This window comes from Phoenix dactylifera, chromosome 4, assembly GCF_051530095.1.
Source record: "Phoenix dactylifera cultivar Ajwa chromosome 4, Ajwa_hap1_PhDact_Kaust_v1.1, whole genome shotgun sequence".
In the NCBI taxonomy this organism is placed as follows: Eukaryota; Viridiplantae; Streptophyta; class Magnoliopsida; order Arecales; family Arecaceae; genus Phoenix; species Phoenix dactylifera.
Window position 1 is genome coordinate 38,508,346 of NC_143193.1, and position 14,440 is coordinate 38,522,785.

The window sequence follows — 14,440 nt, forward strand, 5'->3', positions numbered from 1 at the left end:
AAACCAAAAGCCGAAAAATTAAAAATAAATATTATCCAAAAATAAAAAAGCGGGCAAAAAATAAAAGGGGTGCAACAAGAGGACTTCCCGGGGGTCACCCATCCTAGTACTAATCTTGCCCAAGCACGCTTAACTGCGGAGTTCTGATGGGATCCGGTGCATTAGTGCTGGTATGATCGCACCCATGACATGCCCATCGAAACTCCCTTTTATGACAAAGCAGCAGACCTCGATGGCCCGAAACATTCGCGCCGCCGAGGCCGTTCTGGCGTAGGATTCAACACGCTGGTCCCGCTATGCGGCATGGCACCGCGAGTCTCCGGACTCAGTTTATTTTCGGGAAAAAAAATTATCCGAAGAGAAAAAGCCAAAAGCCGAAAAATTAAAAATAAATATTATCAAAAAATAAAAAAGCGGGCAAAAAATAAAAGGGGTGCAACACGAGGACTTCCCAGGGGGTCACCCATCCTAGTACTACTCTCGCCCAAACACGCTTAACTGCGGAGTTCTGATGGGATCCGGTGCATTAGTGCTGGTATGATCGCACCCATGACTCGCCCATCGAAACTCCCTTTTATGACAAAGCAGCAGACCTCGACGGCCCGAGACATTCGCGCCGCCGGGGCCGTTCTGGCGTAGGATTCAACGCGCTGGTCCCGCTATGCGGCATGGCACCGTCAGTCTCCGGACTCAGTTTATTTTCGGGGAAAAAAAATTATCCGAAGAGGAAAAACCAAAAGCCGAAAAATTAAAAATAAATATTATCAAAAAATAAAAAAGCGGGCAAAAAATAAAAGGGGTGCAACAAGAGGACTTCCCGGGGGTCACCCATCCTAGTACTAATCTTGCCCAAGCACGCTTAACTGCGGAGTTCTGATGGGATCCGGTGCATTAGTGCTGGTATGATCGCACCCATGACATGCCCATCGAAACTCCCTTTTATGACAAAGCAGCAGACCTCGACGGCCCGAGACATTCGCGCCGCCGGGGCCGTTCTGGCGTAGGATTCAACGCGCTGGTCCCGCTATGCGGCATGGCACCGCCAGTCTCCGGACTCAGTTTATTTTCGGAGGAAAAAAATTATCCGAAGAGGAAAAGCCAAAAGCCAAAAAATTAAAAATAAATATTATCAAAAAATAAAAAAGCGGGCAAAAAATAAAAGGGGTGCAACACGAGGACTTCCCAGGGGGTCACCCATCCTAGTAGTACTCTCGCCCAAGCACGCTTAACTGCGGAGTTCTGATGGGATCCGGTGCATTAGTGCTGGTATGATCGCACCCATGACATGCCCTTCGAAACTCCCTTTTATGACAAAGCGGCAGACCTCGATGGCCCGAAACATTCGCGCCGCCGAGGCCGTTCTGGCGTAGGATTCAACACGCTGGTCCCGCTATGCGGCATGGCACCGCGAGTCTCCGGACTCAGTTTATTTTCGGGAAAAAAAATTATCCGAAGAGAAAAAGCCAAAAGCCGAAAAATTAAAAATAAATATTATCAAAAAATAAAAAAGCGGGCAAAAAATAAAAGGGGTGCAACACGAGGACTTCCCAGGGGGTCACCCATCCTAGTACTACTCTCGCCCAAACACGCTTAACTGCGGAGTTCTGATGGGATCCGGTGCATTAGTGCTGGTATGATCGCACCCATGACTCGCCCATCGAAACTCCCTTTTATGACAAAGCAGCAGACCTCGACGGCCCGAGACATTCGCGCCGCCGGGGCCGTTCTGGCGTAGGATTCAACGCGCTGGTCCCGCTATGCGGCATGGCACCGCCAGTCTCCGAACTCAGTTTATTTTCGGGGAAAAAAAATTATCCGAAGAGGAAAAGCCAAAAGCCGAAAAATTAAAAATAAATATTGTCAAAAAATAAAAAAGCGGGCAAAAAATAAAAGGGGTGCAACACGAGGACTTCCCAGGGGGTCACCCATCCTAGTACTACTCTCGCCCAAGCACGCTTAACTGCGGAGTTCTGATGGGATCCAGTGCATTAGTGCTGGTATGATCGCACCCATGACATGCCCATCGAAACTCCCTTTTATGACAAAGCAGCAGACCTCGACGGCCCGAGACATTCGCGCCGCCGGGGCCGTTCTGGCGTAGGATTCAACGCGCTGGTCCCGCTATGCGGCATAGCACCGCCAGTCTCCGGACTCAGTTTATTTTCGGGGGAAAAAAATTATCCGAAGAGGAAAAGCCAAAAGCCGAAAAATTAAAAATAAATATTATCAAAAAATAAAAAAGCGGGCAAAAAATAAAAGGGGTGCAACACGAGGACTTCCCAGGGGGTCACCCATCCTAGTACTACTCTCGCCCAAGCACGCTTAACTACGGAGTTCTGATGGGATCCGGTGCCTTAGTGCTGGTATGATCGCACCCATGACATGCCCATCGAAACTTCCTTTCATGACAAAGCAGCAGACCTCGACGGCCCGAGACATTCGCGCCGCCGGGGCCGTTCTGGCGTAGGATTCAACGCGCTGGTCCCGCTATGCGGCATAGCACCGCCAGTCTCCGGACTCAGTTTATTTTCGGGGGAAAAAAATTATCCGAAGAGGAAAAGCCAAAAGCCGAAAAATTAAAAATAAATATTATCAAAAAATAAAAAAAGGGGCAAAAAATATAAGGGGTGCAACACGAGGACTTCCCAGGGGGTCACCCATCCTAGTACTACTCTCGCCCAAGCCCGCTTAACTGCGGAGTTCTGATGGGATCCGGTGCATTAGTGCTGGTATGATCGCACCCATGACATGCCCTTCGAAACTCCCTTTTATGACAAAGCAGCAGACCTCGACGGCCCGAGACATTCGCGCCGCCGGGGCCGTTCTGGCGTAGGATTCAACGCGCTGGTCCCGCTATGCGGCATGGCACCGCCAGTCTCCGGACTCAGTTTATTTTCGGGGGAAAAAAATTATCCGAAGAGGAAAAACCAAAAGCCGAAAAATTAAAAATAAATATTATCAAAAAATAAAAAAGCGGGCAAAAAATAAAAGGGGTGCAACAAGAGGACTTCCCGGGGGTCACCCATCCTAGTACTAATCTTGCCCAAGCACGCTTAACTGCGGAGTTCTGATGGGATCCGGTGCATTAGTGCTGGTATGATCGCACCCATGACATGCCCATCGAAACTCCCTTTATGACAAAGCAGCAGACCTCGACGGCCCAAGACATTCGCGCCGCCGGGGCCGTTCTGGCGTAGGATTCAACGCGCTGGTCCCGCTATGCGGCATAGCACCGCCAGTCTCCGGACTCAGTTTATTTTCGGGGGAAAAAAATTATCCGAAGAGGAAAAGCCAAAAGCCGAAAAATTAAAAATAAATATTATCAAAAAATAAAAAAGCGGGCAAAAAATAAAAGGGGTGCAACACGAGGACTTCCCAGGGGGTCACCCATCCTAGTACTACTCTCGCCCAAGCACGCTTAACTACGGAGTTCTGATGGGATCCGGTGCCTTAGTGCTGGTATGATCGCACCCATGACATGCCCATCGAAACTCCCTTTTATGACAAAGCAGCAGTCCTCGACGGCCCGAGACATTCGCGCCGCCGGGGCCGTTCTGGCGTAGGATTCAACACGCTGGTCCCGCTATGCGGCATAGCACCGCCAGTCTCCGGACTCAGTTTATTTTCGGGGGAAAAAAATTATCCGAAGAGGAAAAACCAAAAGCCGAAAAATTAAAAATAAATATTATCAAAAAATAAAAAAACGGGCAAAAAATATAAGGGGTGCAACACGAGGACTTCCCAGGGGGTCACCCATCCTAGTACTACTCTCACCCAAGCCCGCTTAACTGCGGAGTTCTGATGGGATCCGGTGCATTAGTGCTGGTATGATCGCACCCATGACATGCCCTTCGAAACTCCCTTTTATGACAAAGCAACAGACCTCGACGGCCCGAGACATTCGCGCCGCCGGGGCCGTTCTGGCGTAGGATTCAACGCGCTGGTCCCGCTATGCGGCATGGCACCGCCAGTCTCCGGACTCAGTTTATTTTCGGAGGAAAAAAATTATCCGAAGAGGAAAAGCCAAAAGCCAAAAAATTAAAAATAAATATTATCAAAAAATAAAAAAGCGGGCAAAAAATAAAAGGGGTGCAACACGAGGACTTCCCAGGGGGTCACCCATCCTAGTAGTACTCTCGCCCAAGCACGCTTAACTGCGGAGTTCTGATGGGATCCGGTGCATTAGTGCTGGTATGATCGCACCCATGACATGCCCTTCGAAACTCCCTTTTATGACAAAGCAGCAGACCTCGATGGCCCGAAACATTCGCGCCGCCGAGGCCGTTCTGGCGTAGGATTCAACACGCTGGTCCCGCTATGCGGCATGGCACCGCGAGTCTCCGGACTCAGTTTATTTTCGGGAAAAAAAATTATCCGAAGAGAAAAAGCCAAAAGCCGAAAAATTAAAAATAAATATTATCTAAAAATAAAAAAGCGGGCAAAAAATAAAAGGGGTGCAACACGAGGACTTCCCAGGGGGTCACCCATCCTAGTACTACTCTCGCCCAAACACGCTTAACTGCGGAGTTCTGATGGGATCCGGTGCATTAGTGCTGGTACGATCGCACCCATGACTCGCCCATCGAAACTCCCTTTTATGACAAAGCAGCAGACCTCGACGGCCCGAGACATTCGCGCCGCCGGGGCCGTTTTGGCGTAGGATTCAACGCGCTGGTCCCGCTATGCGGCATGGCACCGCCAGTCTCCGGACTCAGTTTATTTTCGGAGAAAAAAAATTATCCGAAGAGGAAAAACCAAAAGCCGAAAAATTAAAAATAAATATTATCAAAAAATAAAAAAGCGGGCAAAAAATAAAAGGGGTGCAACAAGAGGACTTCCCGGGGGTCACCCATCCTAGTACTAATCTTGCCCAAGCACGCTTAACTGCGGAGTTCTGATGGGATCCGGTGCATTAGTGCTGGTATGATCGCACCCATGACATGCCCATCGAAACTCCCTTTTATGACAAAGCAGCAGACCTCGACGGCCCGAGACATTCGCGCCGCCGGGGCCGTTCTGGCGTAGGATTCAACGCGCTGGTCCCGCTATGCGGCATAGCACCGCCAGTCTCCGGACTCAGTTTATTTTCGGGGGAAAAAAATTATCCGAAGAGGAAAAGCCAAAAGCCGAAAAATTAAAAATAAATATTATCAAAAAATAAAAAAGCGGGCAAAAAATAAAAGGGGTGCAACACGAGGACTTCCCAGGGGGTCACCCATCCTAGTACTACTCTCGCCCAAGCACGCTTAACTACGGAGTTCTGATGGGATCCGGTGCCTTAGTGCTGGTATGATCGCACCCATGACATGCCCATCGAAACTCCCTTTTATGACAAAGCAGCAGACCTCGACGGCCCGAGACATTCGCGTCGCCGGGGCCGTTCTGGCATAGGATTCAACGCGCTGGTCCCGCTATACGGCATGGCACCGCCAGTCTCCGGACTCAGTTTATTTTCAGGGGAAAAAAATTATCCGAAGAGAAAAAGCCAAAAGCCGAAAAATTAAAAATAAATATTATCAAAAAATAAAAAAGCGGGCAAAAAATAAAAGGGGTGCAACACGAGGACTTCCCAGGGGGCCACCCATCCTAGTACTGCTCTCGCCCAAGCACGCTTAACTGCGGAGTTCTGATGGGATCCGGTGCATTAGTGCTAGTATGATCGCACCCATGACATGCCCTTCGAAACTCCCTTTTATGACAAAGCAGCAGACCTCGATGGCCCGAGACATTCGCGCCGCCGGGGACGTTCTGGCGTAGGATTCGACACGCTGGTCCCGCTATGCGGCATGGCACCGCGAGTCCCCGGACTCAGTTTATTTTCGGGGGAAAAAATTATCCGAAGAGAAAAAGCCAAAAGCCGAAAAATTAAAAATAAATATTATCAAAAAATAAAAAAGTGGGCAAAAAATAAAAGGGGTGCAACACGAGGACTTCCCAGGGGGTCACCCATCCTAGTACTACTCTCGCCCAAGCACGCTTAACTGCGGAGTTCTGATGGGATCCGGTGCATTAGTGCTGGTATGATCGCACCCATGACATGCCCATCGAAACTTCCTTTTACGACAAAGCAGCAGACCTCGACGGCCCGAGACATTCGCGCCGCCGGGGCCGTTCTGGCGTAGGATTCAACGCGCTGGTCCCGCTATGCGGCATGGCACCGCCAGTCTCCGGACTCAGTTTATTTTCGGGGAAAAAAATTATCCGAAGAGGAAAAGCCAAAAGCCGAAAAATTAAAAATAAATATTAAAAATAAAAAAGCGGGCAAAAAATAAAAGGGGTGCAACACGAGGACTTCCCAGGGGGTCACCCATCCTAGTACTACTCTCGCCCAAGCACGCTTAACTGCGGAGTTCTGATGGGATCCAGTGCATTAGTGCTGGTATGATCGCACCCATGACATGCCCATCGAAACTCCCTTTTATGACAAAGCAGCAGACCTCGACGGCCCGAGACATTCGCGCCGCTGGGGCCGTTCTGGCGTAGGATTCAACGCGCTGGTCCCGCTATGCGGCATAGCACCGCCAGTCTCCGGACTCAGTTTATTTTCGGGGGAAAAAAATTATCCGAAGAGGAAAAGCCAAAAGCCGAAAAATTAAAAATAAATATTATCAAAAAATAAAAAAGCGGGCAAAAAATAAAAGGGGTGCAACACGAGGACTTCCCAGGGGGTCACCCATCCTAGTACTACTCTCGCCCAAGCACGCTTAACTACGGAGTTCTGATGGGATCCGGTGCCTTAGTGCTGGTATGATCGCACCCATGACATGCCCATCGAAACTCCCTTTTATGACAAAGCAGCAGACCTCGACGGCCCGAGACATTCGCGCCGCCGGGGCCGTTCTGGCGTAGGATTCAACGCGCTGGTCCCGCTATGCGGCATAGCACCGCCAGTCTCCGGACTCAGTTTATTTTCGGGGGAAAAAAATTATCCGAAGAGGAAAAGCCAAAAGCCGAAAAATTAAAAATAAATATTATCAAAAAATAAAAAAAGGGGCAAAAAATATAAGGGGTGCAACACGAGGACTTCCCAGGGGGTCACCCATCCTAGTACTACTCTCGCCCAAGCCCGCTTAACTGCGGAGTTCTGATGGGATCCGGTGCATTAGTGCTGGTATGATCGCACCCATGACATGCCCTTCGAAACTCCCTTTTATAACAAAGCAACAGACCTCGACGGCCCGAGACATTCGCGTCGCCGGGGCCGTTCTGGCGTAGGATTCAACGCGCTGGTCCCGCTATGCGGCATGGCACCGCCAGTCTCCGGACTCAGTTTATTTTCGGGGGAAAAAAATTATCCGAAGAGGAAAAACCAAAAGCCGAAAAATTAAAAATAAATATTATCCAAAAATAAAAAAGCGGGCAAAAAATAAAAGGGGTGCAACAAGAGGACTTCCCGGGGGTCACCCATCCTAGTACTAATCTTGCCCAAGCACGCTTAACTGCGGAGTTCTGATGGGATCCGGTGCATTAGTGCTGGTATGATCGCACCCATGACATGCCCATCGAAACTCCCTTTTATGACAAAGCAGCAGACCTCGACGGCCCGAGACATTCGCGCCGCCGGGGCCGTTCTGGCGTAGGATTCAGCGCGCTGGTCCCGCTATGCGGCATGGCACCGCCAGTCTCCGGACTCAGTTTATTTTCGGAGGAAAAAAATTATCCGAAGAGGAAAAGCCAAAAGCCAAAAAATTAAAAATAAATATTATCAAAAAATAAAAAAGCGGGCAAAAAATAAAAGGGGTGCAACACGAGGACTTCCCAGGGGGTCACCCATCGTAGTACTACTCTCGCCCAAGCACGCTTAACTGCGGAGTTCTGATGGGATCCGGTGCATTAGTGCTGGTATGATCGCACCCATGACATGCCCTTCGAAACTCCCTTTTATGACAAAGCAGCAGACCTCGATGGCCCGAAACATTCGCGCCGCCGAGGCCGTTCTGGCGTAGGATTCAACACGCTGGTCCCGCTATGCGGCATGGCACCGCGAGTCTCCGGACTCAGTTTATTTTCGGAAAAAAAAATTATCCGAAGAGAAAAAGCCAAAAGCCGAAAAATTAAAAATAAATATTATCAAAAAATAAAAAAGCGGGCAAAAAATAAAAGGGGTGCAACACGAGGACTTCCCAGGGGGTCACCCATCCTAGTACTACTCTCGCCCAAACACGCTTAACTGCGGAGTTCTGATGGGATCCGGTGCATTAGTGCTGGTATGATCGCACCCATGACTCGCCCATCGAAACTCCCTTTTATGACAAAGCAGCAGACCTCGACGGCCCGAGACATTCGCGCCGCCGGGGCCGTTCTGGCGTAGGATTCAACGCGCTGGTCCCGCTATGCGGCATGGCACCGCCAGTCTCCGGACTCAGTTTATTTTCGGGGAAAAAAAATTATCCGAAGAGGAAAAACCAAAAGCCGAAAAATTAAAAATAAATATTATCAAAAAATAAAAAAGCGGGCAAAAAATAAAAGGGGTGCAACAAGAGGACTTCCCGGGGGTCACCCATCCTAGTACTAATCTTGCCCAAGCACGCTTAACTGCGGAGTTCTGATGGGATCCGGTGCATTAGTGCTGGTATGATCGCACCCATGACATGCCCATCGAAACTCCCTTTTATGACAAAGCAGCAGACCTCGACGGCCCGAGACATTCGCGCCGCCGGGGCCGTTCTGGCGTAGGATTCAACGCGCTGGTCCCGCTATGCGGCATGGCACCGCCAGTCTCCGGACTCAGTTTATTTTCGGAGGAAAAAAATTATCCGAAGAGGAAAAGCCAAAAGCCAAAAAATTAAAAATAAATATTATCAAAAAATAAAAAAGCGGGCAAAAAATAAAAGGGGTGCAACACGAGGACTTCCCAGGGGGTCACCCATCCTAGTAGTACTCTCGCCCAAGCACGCTTAACTGCGGAGTTCTGATGGGATCCGGTGCATTAGTGCTGGTATGATCGCACCCATGACATGCCCTTCGAAACTCCCTTTTATGACAAAGCGGCAGACCTCGATGGCCCGAAACATTCGCGCCGCCGAGGCCGTTCTGGCGTAGGATTCAACACGCTGGTCCCGCTATGCGGCATGGCACCGCGAGTCTCCGGACTCAGTTTATTTTCGGGAAAAAAAATTATCCGAAGAGAAAAAGCCAAAAGCCGAAAAATTAAAAATAAATATTATCAAAAAATAAAAAAGCGGGCAAAAAATAAAAGGGGTGCAACACGAGGACTTCCCAGGGGGTCACCCATCCTAGTACTACTCTCGCCCAAACACGCTTAACTGCGGAGTTCTGATGGGATCCGGTGCATTAGTGCTGGTATGATCGCACCCATGACTCGCCCATCGAGACTCCCTTTTATGACAAAGCAGTAGACCTCGACGGCCCGAGACATTCGCGCCGCCGGGGCCGTTCTGGCGTAGGATTCAACGCGCTGGTCCCGCTATGCGGCATGGCACCGCCAGTCTCCGGACTCAGTTTATTTTCGGGGAAAAAAAATTATCCGAAGAGGAAAAGCCAAAAGCCGAAAAATTAAAAATAAATATTGTCAAAAAATAAAAAAGCGGGCAAAAAATAAAAGGGGTGCAACACGAGGACTTCCCAGGGGGTCACCCATCCTAGTACTACTCTCGCCCAAGCACGCTTAACTGCGGAGTTCTGATGGGATCCAGTGCATTAGTGCTGGTATGATCGCACCCATGACATGCCCATCGAAACTCCCTTTTATGACAAAGCAGCAGACCTCGACGGCCCGAGACATTCGCGCCGCCGGGGCCGTTCTGGCGTAGGATTCAACGCGCTGGTCCCGCTATGCGGCATAGCACCGCCAGTCTCCGGACTCAGTTTATTTTCGGGGGAAAAAAATTATCCGAAGAGGAAAAGCCAAAAGCCGAAAAATTAAAAATAAATATTATCAAAAAATAAAAAAGCGGGCAAAAAATAAAAGGGGTGCAACACGAGGACTTCCCAGGGGGTCACCCATCCTAGTACTACTCTCGCCCAAGCACGCTTAACTACGGAGTTCTGATGGGATCCGGTGCCTTAGTGCTGGTATGATCGCACCCATGACATGCCCATCGAAACTCCCTTTCATGACAAAGCAGCAGACCTCGACGGCCCGAGACATTCGCGCCGCCGGGGCCGTTCTGGCGTAGGATTCAACGCGCTGGTCCCGCTATGCGGCATAGCACCGCCAGTCTCCGGACTCAGTTTATTTTCGGGGGAAAAAAATTATCCGAAGAGGAAAAGCCAAAAGCCGAAAAATTAAAAATAAATATTATCAAAAAATAAAAAAAGGGGCAAAAAATATAAGGGGTGCAACACGAGGACTTCCCAGGGGGTCACCCATCCTAGTACTACTCTCGCCCAAGCACGCTTAACTACGGAGTTCTGATGGGATCCGGTGCATTAGTGCTGGTATGATCGCACCCATGACATGCCCATCGAAACTCCCTTTTATGACAAAGCAGTAGACCTCGACGGCCCGAGACATTCGCGCCGCCGGGGCCGTTCTGGCGTAGGATTCAGCACGCTGGTCCCGCTATGCGGCATGGCACCGCCAGTCTCCGGACTCAGTTTATTTTCGGAGGAAAAAAATTATCCGAAGAGGAAAAGCCAAAAGCCAAAAAATTAAAAATAAATATTATCAAAAAATAAAAAAGCGGGCAAAAAATAAAAGGGGTGCAACACGAGGACTTCCCAGGGGGTCACCCATCCTAGTACTACTCTCGCCCAAGCACGCTTAACTGCGGAGTTCTGATGGGATCCGGTGCATTAGTGCTGGTATGATCGCACCTATGACATGCCCTTCGAAACTCCCTTTTATGACAAAGCTACAGACCTCGATGGCCCGAAACATTCGCGCCGCCGAGGCCGTTCTGGCGTAGGATTCAACACGCTGGTCCCGCTATGCGGCATGGCACCGCGAGTCTCCGGACTCAGTTTATTTTCGGGAAAAAAAATTATCCGAAAAGAAAAAGCCAAAAGCCGAAAAATTAAAAATAAATATTATCAAAAAATAAAAAAGCGGGCAAAAAATAAAAGGGGTGCAACACGAGGACTTCCCAGGGGGTCACCCATCCTAGTACTACTCTCGCCCAAACACGCTTAACTGCGGAGTTCTGATGGGATCCGGTGCATTAGTGCTGGTATGATCGCACCCATGACTCGCCCATCGAAACTCCCTTTTATGACAAAGCAGCAGACCTCGACGGCCCGAGACATTCGCGCCGCCGGGGCCGTTCTGGCGTAGGATTCAACGCGCTGGTCCCGCTATGCGGCATGGCACCGCCAGTCTCCGGACTCAGTTTATTTTCGGGGAAAAAAAATTATCCGAAGAGGAAAAACCAAAAGCCGAAAAATTAAAAATAAATATTATCAAAAAATAAAAAAGCGGGCAAAAAATAAAAGGGGTGCAACAAGAGGACTTCCCGGGGGTCACCCATCCTAGTACTAATCTTGCCCAAGCACGCTTAACTGCGGAGTTCTGATGGGATCCGGTGCATTAGTGCTGGTATGATCGCACCCATGACATGCCCATCGAAACTCCCTTTTATGACAAAGCAGCAGACCTCGACGGCCCGAGACATTCGCGCCGCCGGGGCCGTTCTGGCGTAGGATTCAACGCGCTGGTCCCGCTATGCGGCATGGCACCGCCAGTCTCCGGACTCAGTTTATTTTCGGAGGAAAAAAATTATCCGAAGAGGAAAAGCCAAAAGCCAAAAAATTAAAAATAAATATTATCAAAAAATAAAAAAGCGGGCAAAAAATAAAAGGGGTGCAACACGAGGACTTCCCAGGGGGTCACCCATCCTAGTAGTACTCTCGCCCAAGCACGCTTAACTGCGGAGTTCTGATGGGATCCGGTGCATTAGTGCTGGTATGATCGCACCCATGACATGCCCTTCGAAACTCCCTTTTATGACAAAGCGGCAGACCTCGATGGCCCGAAACATTCGCGCCGCCGAGGCCGTTCTGGCGTAGGATTCAACACGCTGGTCCCGCTATGCGGCATGGCACCGCGAGTCTCCGGACTCAGTTTATTTTCGGGAAAAAAAATTATCCGAAGAGAAAAAGCCAAAAGCCGAAAAATTAAAAATAAATATTATCAAAAAATAAAAAAGCGGGCAAAAAATAAAAGGGGTGCAACACGAGGACTTCCCAGGGGGTCACCCATCCTAGTACTACTCTCGCCCAAACACGCTTAACTGCGGAGTTCTGATGGGATCCGGTGCATTAGTGCTGGTATGATCGCACCCATGACTCGCCCATCGAGACTCCCTTTTATGACAAAGCAGTAGACCTCGACGGCCCGAGACATTCGCGCCGCCGGGGCCGTTCTGGCGTAGGATTCAACGCGCTGGTCCCGCTATGCGGCATGGCACCGCCAGTCTCCGGACTCAGTTTATTTTCGGGGAAAAAAAATTATCCGAAGAGGAAAAGCCAAAAGCCGAAAAATTAAAAATAAATATTGTCAAAAAATAAAAAAGCGGGCAAAAAATAAAAGGGGTGCAACACGAGGACTTCCCAGGGGGTCACCCATCCTAGTACTACTCTCGCCCAAGCACGCTTAACTGCGGAGTTCTGATGGGATCCAGTGCATTAGTGCTGGTATGATCGCACCCATGACATGCCCATCGAAACTCCCTTTTATGACAAAGCAGCAGACCTCGACGGCCCGAGACATTCGCGCCGCCGGGGCCGTTCTGGCGTAGGATTCAACGCGCTGGTCCCGCTATGCGGCATAGCACCGCCAGTCTCCGGACTCAGTTTATTTTCGGGGGAAAAAAATTATCCGAAGAGGAAAAGCCAAAAGCCGAAAAATTAAAAATAAATATTATCAAAAAATAAAAAAGCGGGCAAAAAATAAAAGGGGTGCAACACGAGGACTTCCCAGGGGGTCACCCATCCTAGTACTACTCTCGCCCAAGCACGCTTAACTACGGAGTTCTGATGGGATCCGGTGCCTTAGTGCTGGTATGATCGCACCCATGACATGCCCATCGAAACTCCCTTTCATGACAAAGCAGCAGACCTCGACGGCCCGAGACATTCGCGCCGCCGGGGCCGTTCTGGCGTAGGATTCAACGCGCTGGTCCCGCTATGCGGCATAGCACCGCCAGTCTCCGGACTCAGTTTATTTTCGGGGGAAAAAAATTATCCGAAGAGGAAAAGCCAAAAGCCGAAAAATTAAAAATAAATATTATCAAAAAATAAAAAAAGGGGCAAAAAATATAAGGGGTGCAACACGAGGACTTCCCAGGGGGTCACCCATCCTAGTACTACTCTCGCCCAAGCACGCTTAACTACGGAGTTCTGATGGGATCCGGTGCATTAGTGCTGGTATGATCGCACCCATGACATGCCCATCGAAACTCCCTTTTATGACAAAGCAGTAGACCTCGACGGCCCGAGACATTCGCGCCGCCGGGGCCGTTCTGGCGTAGGATTCAGCACGCTGGTCCCGCTATGCGGCATGGCACCGCCAGTCTCCGGACTCAGTTTATTTTCGGAGGAAAAAAATTATCCGAAGAGGAAAAGCCAAAAGCCAAAAAATTAAAAATAAATATTATCAAAAAATAAAAAAGCGGGCAAAAAATAAAAGGGGTGCAACACGAGGACTTCCCAGGGGGTCACCCATCCTAGTACTACTCTCGCCCAAGCACGCTTAACTGCGGAGTTCTGATGGGATCCGGTGCATTAGTGCTGGTATGATCGCACCTATGACATGCCCTTCGAAACTCCCTTTTATGACAAAGCTACAGACCTCGATGGCCCGAAACATTCGCGCCGCCGAGGCCGTTCTGGCGTAGGATTCAACACGCTGGTCCCGCTATGCGGCATGGCACCGCGAGTCTCCGGACTCAGTTTATTTTCGGGAAAAAAAATTATCCGAAAAGAAAAAGCCAAAAGCCGAAAAATTAAAAATAAATATTATCAAAAAATAAAAAAGCGGGCAAAAAATAAAAGGGGTGCAACACGAGGACTTCCCAGGGGGTCACCCATCCTAGTACTACTCTCGCCCAAACACGCTTAACTGCGGAGTTCTGATGGGATCCGGTGCATTAGTGCTGGTATGATCGCACCCATGACTCGCCCATCGAGACTCCCTTTTATGACAAAGCAGTAGACCTCGACGGCCCGAGACATTCGCGCCGCCGGGGCCGTTCTGGCGTAGGATTCAACGCGCTGGTCCCGCTATGCGGCATGGCACCGCCAGTCTCCGGACTCAGTTTATTTTCGGGGAAAAAAAATTATCCGAAGAGGAAAAGCCAAAAGCCGAAAAATTAAAAATAAATATTGTCAAAAAATAAAAAAGCGGGCAAAAAATAAAAGGGGTGCAACACGAGGACTTCCCAGGGGGTCACCCATCCTAGTACTACTCTCGCCCAAGCACGCTTAACTGCGGAGTTCTGATGGGATCCAGTGCATTAGTGCTGGTATGATCGCACCCATG

At 49.5% G+C, this 14,440-nt stretch overlaps 40 non-coding genes across 40 annotated transcripts; all 40 read right to left on the bottom strand.

Annotated features, from left to right (window-relative positions):
* Nucleotides 1-66: 66 nt before the first annotated feature.
* On the bottom strand, nucleotides 67-184 carry LOC149765733 (5S ribosomal RNA). The gene has a single exon (XR_016408445.1). It is a non-coding gene; the product is annotated as a 5S ribosomal RNA (ribosomal RNA).
* Nucleotides 185-430: 246 nt separating this feature from the next.
* On the bottom strand, nucleotides 431-549 carry LOC149765734 (5S ribosomal RNA). Its single transcript, XR_016401027.1, has one exon. It is a non-coding gene; the product is annotated as a 5S ribosomal RNA (ribosomal RNA).
* Nucleotides 550-796: 247 nt separating this feature from the next.
* Nucleotides 797-914, bottom strand: LOC149765735 (5S ribosomal RNA). Its single transcript, XR_016408447.1, has one exon. It is a non-coding gene; the product is annotated as a 5S ribosomal RNA (ribosomal RNA).
* A 247-nt stretch (nucleotides 915-1,161) lies between these two features.
* On the bottom strand, nucleotides 1,162-1,280 carry LOC149765736 (5S ribosomal RNA). Its single transcript, XR_016404118.1, has one exon. It is a non-coding gene; the product is annotated as a 5S ribosomal RNA (ribosomal RNA).
* A 246-nt stretch (nucleotides 1,281-1,526) lies between these two features.
* On the bottom strand, nucleotides 1,527-1,645 carry LOC149765737 (5S ribosomal RNA). Its single transcript, XR_016401028.1, has one exon. It is a non-coding gene; the product is annotated as a 5S ribosomal RNA (ribosomal RNA).
* A 247-nt stretch (nucleotides 1,646-1,892) lies between these two features.
* On the bottom strand, nucleotides 1,893-2,011 carry LOC149765738 (5S ribosomal RNA). Its single transcript, XR_016401776.1, has one exon. It is a non-coding gene; the product is annotated as a 5S ribosomal RNA (ribosomal RNA).
* A 247-nt stretch (nucleotides 2,012-2,258) lies between these two features.
* Nucleotides 2,259-2,377, bottom strand: LOC149765739 (5S ribosomal RNA). Its single transcript, XR_016400697.1, has one exon. It is a non-coding gene; the product is annotated as a 5S ribosomal RNA (ribosomal RNA).
* A 247-nt stretch (nucleotides 2,378-2,624) lies between these two features.
* Nucleotides 2,625-2,743, bottom strand: LOC149765740 (5S ribosomal RNA). The gene has a single exon (XR_016402840.1). It is a non-coding gene; the product is annotated as a 5S ribosomal RNA (ribosomal RNA).
* A 247-nt stretch (nucleotides 2,744-2,990) lies between these two features.
* On the bottom strand, nucleotides 2,991-3,108 carry LOC149765741 (5S ribosomal RNA). Its single transcript, XR_016408448.1, has one exon. It is a non-coding gene; the product is annotated as a 5S ribosomal RNA (ribosomal RNA).
* Nucleotides 3,109-3,354: 246 nt separating this feature from the next.
* Nucleotides 3,355-3,473, bottom strand: LOC149765742 (5S ribosomal RNA). The gene has a single exon (XR_016400698.1). It is a non-coding gene; the product is annotated as a 5S ribosomal RNA (ribosomal RNA).
* Nucleotides 3,474-3,720: 247 nt separating this feature from the next.
* On the bottom strand, nucleotides 3,721-3,839 carry LOC149765743 (5S ribosomal RNA). The gene has a single exon (XR_016405523.1). It is a non-coding gene; the product is annotated as a 5S ribosomal RNA (ribosomal RNA).
* Nucleotides 3,840-4,086: 247 nt separating this feature from the next.
* On the bottom strand, nucleotides 4,087-4,205 carry LOC149765744 (5S ribosomal RNA). The gene has a single exon (XR_016404119.1). It is a non-coding gene; the product is annotated as a 5S ribosomal RNA (ribosomal RNA).
* A 246-nt stretch (nucleotides 4,206-4,451) lies between these two features.
* Nucleotides 4,452-4,570, bottom strand: LOC149765745 (5S ribosomal RNA). The gene has a single exon (XR_016404803.1). It is a non-coding gene; the product is annotated as a 5S ribosomal RNA (ribosomal RNA).
* Nucleotides 4,571-4,817: 247 nt separating this feature from the next.
* Nucleotides 4,818-4,935, bottom strand: LOC149765746 (5S ribosomal RNA). Its single transcript, XR_016408449.1, has one exon. It is a non-coding gene; the product is annotated as a 5S ribosomal RNA (ribosomal RNA).
* Nucleotides 4,936-5,182: 247 nt separating this feature from the next.
* Nucleotides 5,183-5,301, bottom strand: LOC149765747 (5S ribosomal RNA). The gene has a single exon (XR_016400699.1). It is a non-coding gene; the product is annotated as a 5S ribosomal RNA (ribosomal RNA).
* Nucleotides 5,302-5,548: 247 nt separating this feature from the next.
* LOC149765748 (5S ribosomal RNA) lies at nucleotides 5,549-5,667 on the bottom strand. The gene has a single exon (XR_016405090.1). It is a non-coding gene; the product is annotated as a 5S ribosomal RNA (ribosomal RNA).
* A 246-nt stretch (nucleotides 5,668-5,913) lies between these two features.
* On the bottom strand, nucleotides 5,914-6,032 carry LOC149765749 (5S ribosomal RNA). The gene has a single exon (XR_016411406.1). It is a non-coding gene; the product is annotated as a 5S ribosomal RNA (ribosomal RNA).
* A 242-nt stretch (nucleotides 6,033-6,274) lies between these two features.
* LOC149765750 (5S ribosomal RNA) lies at nucleotides 6,275-6,393 on the bottom strand. The gene has a single exon (XR_016401778.1). It is a non-coding gene; the product is annotated as a 5S ribosomal RNA (ribosomal RNA).
* A 247-nt stretch (nucleotides 6,394-6,640) lies between these two features.
* Nucleotides 6,641-6,759, bottom strand: LOC149765751 (5S ribosomal RNA). Its single transcript, XR_016400700.1, has one exon. It is a non-coding gene; the product is annotated as a 5S ribosomal RNA (ribosomal RNA).
* Nucleotides 6,760-7,006: 247 nt separating this feature from the next.
* On the bottom strand, nucleotides 7,007-7,125 carry LOC149765752 (5S ribosomal RNA). The gene has a single exon (XR_016402841.1). It is a non-coding gene; the product is annotated as a 5S ribosomal RNA (ribosomal RNA).
* Nucleotides 7,126-7,372: 247 nt separating this feature from the next.
* Nucleotides 7,373-7,490, bottom strand: LOC149765753 (5S ribosomal RNA). Its single transcript, XR_016408450.1, has one exon. It is a non-coding gene; the product is annotated as a 5S ribosomal RNA (ribosomal RNA).
* Nucleotides 7,491-7,737: 247 nt separating this feature from the next.
* LOC149765754 (5S ribosomal RNA) lies at nucleotides 7,738-7,856 on the bottom strand. The gene has a single exon (XR_016412781.1). It is a non-coding gene; the product is annotated as a 5S ribosomal RNA (ribosomal RNA).
* Nucleotides 7,857-8,102: 246 nt separating this feature from the next.
* LOC149765755 (5S ribosomal RNA) lies at nucleotides 8,103-8,221 on the bottom strand. The gene has a single exon (XR_016401029.1). It is a non-coding gene; the product is annotated as a 5S ribosomal RNA (ribosomal RNA).
* A 247-nt stretch (nucleotides 8,222-8,468) lies between these two features.
* LOC149765756 (5S ribosomal RNA) lies at nucleotides 8,469-8,586 on the bottom strand. The gene has a single exon (XR_016408451.1). It is a non-coding gene; the product is annotated as a 5S ribosomal RNA (ribosomal RNA).
* A 247-nt stretch (nucleotides 8,587-8,833) lies between these two features.
* Nucleotides 8,834-8,952, bottom strand: LOC149765757 (5S ribosomal RNA). The gene has a single exon (XR_016404120.1). It is a non-coding gene; the product is annotated as a 5S ribosomal RNA (ribosomal RNA).
* A 246-nt stretch (nucleotides 8,953-9,198) lies between these two features.
* On the bottom strand, nucleotides 9,199-9,317 carry LOC149765758 (5S ribosomal RNA). The gene has a single exon (XR_016401030.1). It is a non-coding gene; the product is annotated as a 5S ribosomal RNA (ribosomal RNA).
* A 247-nt stretch (nucleotides 9,318-9,564) lies between these two features.
* Nucleotides 9,565-9,683, bottom strand: LOC149765759 (5S ribosomal RNA). Its single transcript, XR_016401779.1, has one exon. It is a non-coding gene; the product is annotated as a 5S ribosomal RNA (ribosomal RNA).
* Nucleotides 9,684-9,930: 247 nt separating this feature from the next.
* On the bottom strand, nucleotides 9,931-10,049 carry LOC149765760 (5S ribosomal RNA). Its single transcript, XR_016400701.1, has one exon. It is a non-coding gene; the product is annotated as a 5S ribosomal RNA (ribosomal RNA).
* Nucleotides 10,050-10,296: 247 nt separating this feature from the next.
* Nucleotides 10,297-10,415, bottom strand: LOC149765761 (5S ribosomal RNA). Its single transcript, XR_016412520.1, has one exon. It is a non-coding gene; the product is annotated as a 5S ribosomal RNA (ribosomal RNA).
* A 247-nt stretch (nucleotides 10,416-10,662) lies between these two features.
* On the bottom strand, nucleotides 10,663-10,781 carry LOC149765762 (5S ribosomal RNA). The gene has a single exon (XR_016402078.1). It is a non-coding gene; the product is annotated as a 5S ribosomal RNA (ribosomal RNA).
* A 246-nt stretch (nucleotides 10,782-11,027) lies between these two features.
* LOC149765763 (5S ribosomal RNA) lies at nucleotides 11,028-11,146 on the bottom strand. The gene has a single exon (XR_016401032.1). It is a non-coding gene; the product is annotated as a 5S ribosomal RNA (ribosomal RNA).
* A 247-nt stretch (nucleotides 11,147-11,393) lies between these two features.
* LOC149765764 (5S ribosomal RNA) lies at nucleotides 11,394-11,511 on the bottom strand. Its single transcript, XR_016408452.1, has one exon. It is a non-coding gene; the product is annotated as a 5S ribosomal RNA (ribosomal RNA).
* A 247-nt stretch (nucleotides 11,512-11,758) lies between these two features.
* On the bottom strand, nucleotides 11,759-11,877 carry LOC149765765 (5S ribosomal RNA). The gene has a single exon (XR_016404122.1). It is a non-coding gene; the product is annotated as a 5S ribosomal RNA (ribosomal RNA).
* Nucleotides 11,878-12,123: 246 nt separating this feature from the next.
* Nucleotides 12,124-12,242, bottom strand: LOC149765766 (5S ribosomal RNA). Its single transcript, XR_016401033.1, has one exon. It is a non-coding gene; the product is annotated as a 5S ribosomal RNA (ribosomal RNA).
* A 247-nt stretch (nucleotides 12,243-12,489) lies between these two features.
* LOC149765767 (5S ribosomal RNA) lies at nucleotides 12,490-12,608 on the bottom strand. The gene has a single exon (XR_016401780.1). It is a non-coding gene; the product is annotated as a 5S ribosomal RNA (ribosomal RNA).
* A 247-nt stretch (nucleotides 12,609-12,855) lies between these two features.
* LOC149765768 (5S ribosomal RNA) lies at nucleotides 12,856-12,974 on the bottom strand. Its single transcript, XR_016400702.1, has one exon. It is a non-coding gene; the product is annotated as a 5S ribosomal RNA (ribosomal RNA).
* A 247-nt stretch (nucleotides 12,975-13,221) lies between these two features.
* LOC149765769 (5S ribosomal RNA) lies at nucleotides 13,222-13,340 on the bottom strand. The gene has a single exon (XR_016412521.1). It is a non-coding gene; the product is annotated as a 5S ribosomal RNA (ribosomal RNA).
* A 247-nt stretch (nucleotides 13,341-13,587) lies between these two features.
* LOC149765770 (5S ribosomal RNA) lies at nucleotides 13,588-13,706 on the bottom strand. Its single transcript, XR_016402079.1, has one exon. It is a non-coding gene; the product is annotated as a 5S ribosomal RNA (ribosomal RNA).
* Nucleotides 13,707-13,952: 246 nt separating this feature from the next.
* Nucleotides 13,953-14,071, bottom strand: LOC149765771 (5S ribosomal RNA). The gene has a single exon (XR_016401034.1). It is a non-coding gene; the product is annotated as a 5S ribosomal RNA (ribosomal RNA).
* Nucleotides 14,072-14,318: 247 nt separating this feature from the next.
* Nucleotides 14,319-14,437, bottom strand: LOC149765772 (5S ribosomal RNA). The gene has a single exon (XR_016401781.1). It is a non-coding gene; the product is annotated as a 5S ribosomal RNA (ribosomal RNA).
* Nucleotides 14,438-14,440: the final 3 nt, after the last annotated feature.